Below are 6,052 nucleotides of genomic sequence, written 5' to 3' on the forward strand. Positions count from 1 at the left end.
TATGAAATACCCAAGGACTCCCTGACACATCTTGAAATATCATATTACACATGGTGGGTAGCATCTGATAAAGGTGAGGAGCTTATTGCATTGTTTAAGTTCTAATACAGGCCAGTGTTTTTTAAAAATAGTAACAAAGAGGTAAAATTTAGAATATGGTTTCAGTAACAATATAGTTCTGTGACATTAGTCTCTCTTTTCTCTTTAGAGAAATGAAGATAATATCAGCTATAGAATTGGTTGTTTTAAAAGTTGAATGATATCATTCATATAAAGCACTCGGCACAGTGTCTGGTCCTGGGTAAATGTATAATAAACATTAGTTATTTTTAATATAGGGTATATAAATTGAAAGTAAATCTTAGGAAAAGACCAATAAATCAGGATATGAGTGTGGCAGAGGTTATATGAGAACCAACAAGCTTTATGTCCTTGGGCAATCTGTTTTCCCTCTCATAGATGTTATGAGAACTATGAGGACCCAGATAGCCTTGGCTCACAATATCAAGATCTCCAAGTCTTCTAATAAAAAAGTCTAGAAAGCAGCCTTAAGTATGTGATGGCATCAAAATGTCATAGGCTGTCTGTATCTGGTCTGGCCAGAGAGTTTAAATGGTCACATATACTCATAATGTGACTATTTATATTCTGTGGCCATTATCTAGCAAACAAATACATGAAGGAGTGAACACTGTAATAGGAATCAAATCCAAGCTTTGACATTACATTTGGAGTTTTGGTGATTTTTTTCCTCAATCTTCCCTTTCCCATAAGTAAAATAAAAAATGTGGTCTAGATGTTCTTCTCTAAGGTACTTATAGTTGTGATAGTCTACTATTTAATTGCCTAAATATCCCAAATTTCCTTGTGATGTGTTCATTGGTGTCTGAAGCATTGAAATAAAAAATGTAACACAAAATCCACGGATAATGTGGGATAGAAGTGTTGACACAATGTTTCTTAAACTACTAAACTGGTATTTCTGCTATAAGGTATATAATATGATCTATTGAAAAAAAGTTAAGAGCTACACATTTGTTTTAAAGTGGATTTAGAAAAATAAAAGTAGCCCATAAAACAAATCGTATTGGTTAAAATAAATGGCTCTAAATACAAAAGTTGATCAATTTAAAGAAAAAGTATAAGTATTAAATAGAACAAGTAATATATATATATATGTATATGTATATATATGTATATATATGTATATATGTATATTTAATATATATATTAAATAGAACAAGTAATATATATATATATATATATATATATATATATATATATTAAATAGAACAAGTAATATATATATTACTTTATATGTGCCAAACAAATATATGTTTTATTCAAGAAAAACTGATTTCTTTTTGGAAACCCCAAATCAATAGATTATAGAGTTAACTTGTTTGTTTGGTTTGATAATGGCCATAAATACTTTGAAAATGCAATGTGATTCATGAGCTTGCTCTTGAAGAAATATGTCTACATACCCATAAAATTTAATTCTACTGACTAATGGAACCATCTATCTCAAATTAAAAATGACTATGCTAAAAAATAAATCACTAGGCTAGAAGCCGGTAGAGTTCCCCATAACCCTCCTGAGCTAGAACTTGACCTTGGCATCAGAAATGTAGGCTGTTAACTTAGTGTTAATATGTGAGATAGGGCACAGTGTATACCAGAGGAGACTCGGAAATCATCTCCATGTGGTGAACCAAGTCTCTTTTGAGCCATTACTTGGACTGGAATCTTAGTTCTGTACTGCCAAAGAGCAATTGATCTTCAACTAAGGGATTTAAAAATGTTATTTTATAAGTCTCTATTTCTAGGAAGGACATTTCATGTTTCTAGACAGTCAGGAATGGGGTTGCTTAGACAGATATGTTAAAATATCTTTACTAGGGTAAACTGTGTAAAAATAGTTATTTAACAACCTTGTGCTTGAGCTTACTTACCAAATATTTACTGGTAGAGTGTTATCAAAGTATTGTTTTAAATATTAACCGAGATAATGCATATAAAATTCCTCAATAAATGATAACTATTATAGTTATCATGGGGTGTTAATTCAATGTGGAAAAGTAATGATTGTCTTATCAACAGTATATCTATTGCTGCATAATAAATCACCTGTAACTTAATGTCTTTAAAAATAAGTCATTTATTTGTCCACAATTCTGCAATATGTTCATGTTCATCAGAAATGGCCTGCCTATGCTCCATATTGTGTTGGCTGGGTGGCTCTATCGGGATCCAGAATGGCTTCAGTCACTTCTGATATTTCAAGGGAGTCCCTAAAGAAGCTTTTCTCTTTGTCTCTCTTTTTCTTTATCTCTCTTTTGCCCTCTCCATATTCTCTCATCCAACCCTGCCAGACTCTTAAGGCTTAGACCGAAAAATGGCATGTTGTCAGATCCACTGCATTCTATTGGTCAAAGAAAGTCACATGACCAGCTCAGAGTCAAGGTTAGGGGAAATGGACTCTTCTTCTGTAGGAGAGAGATAACTTTGTAAAGAGAGATGTGAGGACTTGTTGGTGTTGATCTTTGTACATTATTCTAAAAATAAATTATTTCCTTTAAAATATAACTGTAAGACTGATTATGAGCAAACATTATATGGAGGGTGACTAGAAGTAAAGTTTGAGAAAGGAGTTTATAGAACACCTGGACTTGAATAGCTAAAAATAATAAATCTGATGATCAACATGGGACCATATTGTGTAACTTGTTTTCTCTTAAGTATGAAGACAAGGTTTAAAAAAAAGACACTGTAATTATTTAGAGGGAGGTGATAAGGAGGTTACTTTGGAGTTGAGAAAGACATTATATTGCATATTTTTTCCTTAGAATTTTCAAACTTGCACATCAAGATTTCCAAATAATAAAAGCCTCTGGAATAAGTCAACAGATGCAATATTAAATAAAGCATAATTATAATAGTCATGGACTAATTATGGACTAACTGGTCCATGACTACCAGTATTATAATTATGATTTATTAAATAATGCATTGTTCTCTGGTCACCACCTATGTATGCAACTAAAGTGAAGGTGGCAGAGGTCAAGTTTCCAATGCTTACTCAGGTATAATGACAATAGCTAACATTAACGGGACATTTTAATATGTGTGTCAGATATATGCATCGACTCAATGAACAATGATGAAATTAGGTATACTTACATTTTAAATTGCATTGAAATTTTTTGTGTGTTGAATGAAAAAATTTAGGCCCAAAGCAGAAAATTAGTTACCCAAGATTCTATCTCAAGCATCTGCAACCCACCAGGGCTCCACATTCTGAAAATAATGACTCCATAGGGGTAAAGATTAGGTAAATGATTAAATATGATAGTCAACTGAGAAATGGCAAAGGGTCTTAGTTAGGTAGATATTACCTAGTGCTTACCCTTTGGCCTCTTTCTTAGTAGGATTGTGAAGTATTTGATGAGAGTTGGTCACGAACTGGCACTGAATTTAAGAGTCATTGTCTTCCATGCACTATGAACTATATTTGAAAGACCAGACCGAACAATTTGTCAGCTGGATTCAGTTCAACCTATTTATGCCTGTGTCTGAATAGCTTAATGAATGCTATGTAGCTGATACCTTCTATCTTTTACTATGTATGCTCAATTTTCACACACCTCTTGAGGTTCAAAGAACAAAGCTTGACATGTGCCTGAGGAAGAATTGAAAGGAAAGGTAGTAGTGAAAGTATTTAGCAGGAGAAAGCAAATAGGGAGTTCAAAGTTCCCTACCCTTTAGCTGCATGACAAATGGCTTGTTGAGATTGAATCAGGTAACTGGGCAAAGGATGCTATAAAATAGCTCACAATCAGAAACCAAAGAGATTAAACTGCAGATAGGAACTTTTCCCACCAGACTCAACCACTTAGTATAATTTGACTCTTTCAGTGGGCTATTATAATTTTAGAAATAAGAGGAAAGGGAAATCGAACAAAAGGGAGAGAGAGAGAGAGAGAGAGAGAGAGAGAGAGAGAGAGAGAGAGAGAGAGAGAGGCTTGCATAAGATCACATAGCTTAAGAAACAGGAGACAAACAACTTGGGTCATTTGACTTCATTGCTGCTGTTGTTTCCACCCAAATATGATGATTTCTGGAAGAATAGCCTTGACCAAGAATCCCACTCCAAGATACTGAGACAGCAAGCATTTTCTGAGCCTACTCCAAAATAGAATTTTGACCTTTCTCCCAAATGTAAAGGAAGATAATAATGGAAGACATTTCTAAAGGTGGGAGAATTCTCATCATAAAAGGCGAAATCAAATATTCCATTTAAGATAATTGAAGTATTAAAAACAATTATTGCTTCTTTTCCGACGAAACACCAAATGGCGGATGACGCAGGTGCTGCGGGAGGGCCTGGAGGCCCTGGGGGCCCCGGAATAGGAGGTCGCAGCGGCTTCCATGGAGGATTTGGCAGCGGCATCCAGGACTGGGGTCTCGGCGGGGTCGGGGCTGGGGCCGAGGCCGCGGAGCTCATGGAGGCAAGGCCGAGGACAAGAAGTGGATCCCTGTCACCAAACTGGGCCGCCTGGTCAAGGACATGAAAATCAAGTCCCTAGAGGAAATCTGTCTATTCTCCTTGCTCATCAAGGAATCGGAGATCATTGACTTTTTCTTGGGGGCGTCCCTCAAGGACGAAGTCTTGAAGATCATGCCTGTGCAAAAGCAGACACTTGCTGGCCAGAGGACCCGGTTCAAGGCATTTGTCGCCATTGGGGACTACAATGGACATGTCGGTCTGGGTGTTATGTGCTCAAAAGAAGTAGCCACTGCCATCGTGGAGCCATTATCCTGGCCAAGCTCTCTATTGTGCTACTGCAGCGAGGCTACTGGGGAAACAAGTTTGGCAAGCCCCACACAGTACCTTGCAAGGTGACTGGCCGCTGTGGCTCTGTACTGGTGCGCCTCATCCCTGCCCCCAGGGGTACGGGCATTGTCTCGGCCCCTGTGCCTAAGAAGTTGCTGATGATGGCTGGTATTGACGACTGCTACACTTCGGCCAGGGGCTGCACTGCCACCCTGGGCAACTTCGCCAAGGACACCTTTGATGCCATCTCAAGACCTACAGCTATCTCACCCCAGATCTCTGGAAAGAGACTGTGTTCACCAAGTCTCCCTATCAGGAATTCACTGACCATCTTGTAAAGACCCACACCAGAGTTTCTGTGCAGAGGACCCAGGCTCCAGCTGTGGTCACCACATAATTTTATACAAGAAAAATAAAGTGAATTAAACCTGCTAAAAAAAATAAAAAATAAAAAAAAATTATTAAAAAGGCCTTTGGAATGGTTTGGAGAATAAGCACATAGTGGGTGCACTGCTTTACTCAACACAACACAACAATACCTCCGTCTACTCAGGAAGGCTGTCTCTGAGACCTCAGAGGATAGGCGTCATGAGCCTGTCTTCCCACTGCAATATCCTCACATACAAGGCACTCAGCCCTATTGGTTATTTATACATGCCACTTTGAAGTATGATAATACTGAAGTTAAGAAAAAAGCATGGCTAAGAGAGATGATGGTGGTATTTAAGAAATAATTTTCCAGGAAAAATGCGAAGCAGCTGTTGTGGTCTATTTGTTGATATTTGGGGATGTACTGCATTAAATGCTATTGATGAGTTTCTATATGTAAAATTAACTGTCATCATATTTACCCAGTTTGGCCAATATATAGTAGAGCAGATATAGCAACATTTTAATTGAAGAATCCTGGTGGTATGTATATGGGTTTTCACCATGTAATTCTTTCAACGTGTCTGTATTTTGAAACTTTTCATAATGAAATTTTGGTAAAAGTCACTTGATCTTTAAAAAATGTCTATATACATATACACATTATTGGGTATATTATATGGGTTATAATATATATATATATATACATATATATATATATATATATATATATATATATATACTAATAAGCTAAATAAGCTAATGTGAAAACCAAACATAATTCAAAACCCCTAAATCTGAGGACCTTAGAATTGGAAGGGATTGGAAGAATCATTTTGTTTACCT

At 36.5% G+C, this 6,052-nt stretch overlaps 1 pseudogene across 1 annotated transcript; it reads left to right on the forward strand.

The window, feature by feature from the left end:
• The first annotated feature begins 4,355 nt into the window (after positions 1–4,355).
• LOC308519136 (small ribosomal subunit protein uS5-like) lies at positions 4,356–5,234 on the forward strand (annotated as a pseudogene). The gene has a single exon. The product of its transcript is annotated as a small ribosomal subunit protein uS5-like (transcript).
• The last annotated feature ends 818 nt before the right edge of the window (positions 5,235–6,052 follow it).

Source organism: Myotis nattereri (assembly GCF_964212035.1).
Source record: "Myotis nattereri genome assembly, chromosome: 5".
Taxonomy (NCBI): domain Eukaryota; kingdom Metazoa; phylum Chordata; class Mammalia; order Chiroptera; family Vespertilionidae; genus Myotis; species Myotis nattereri.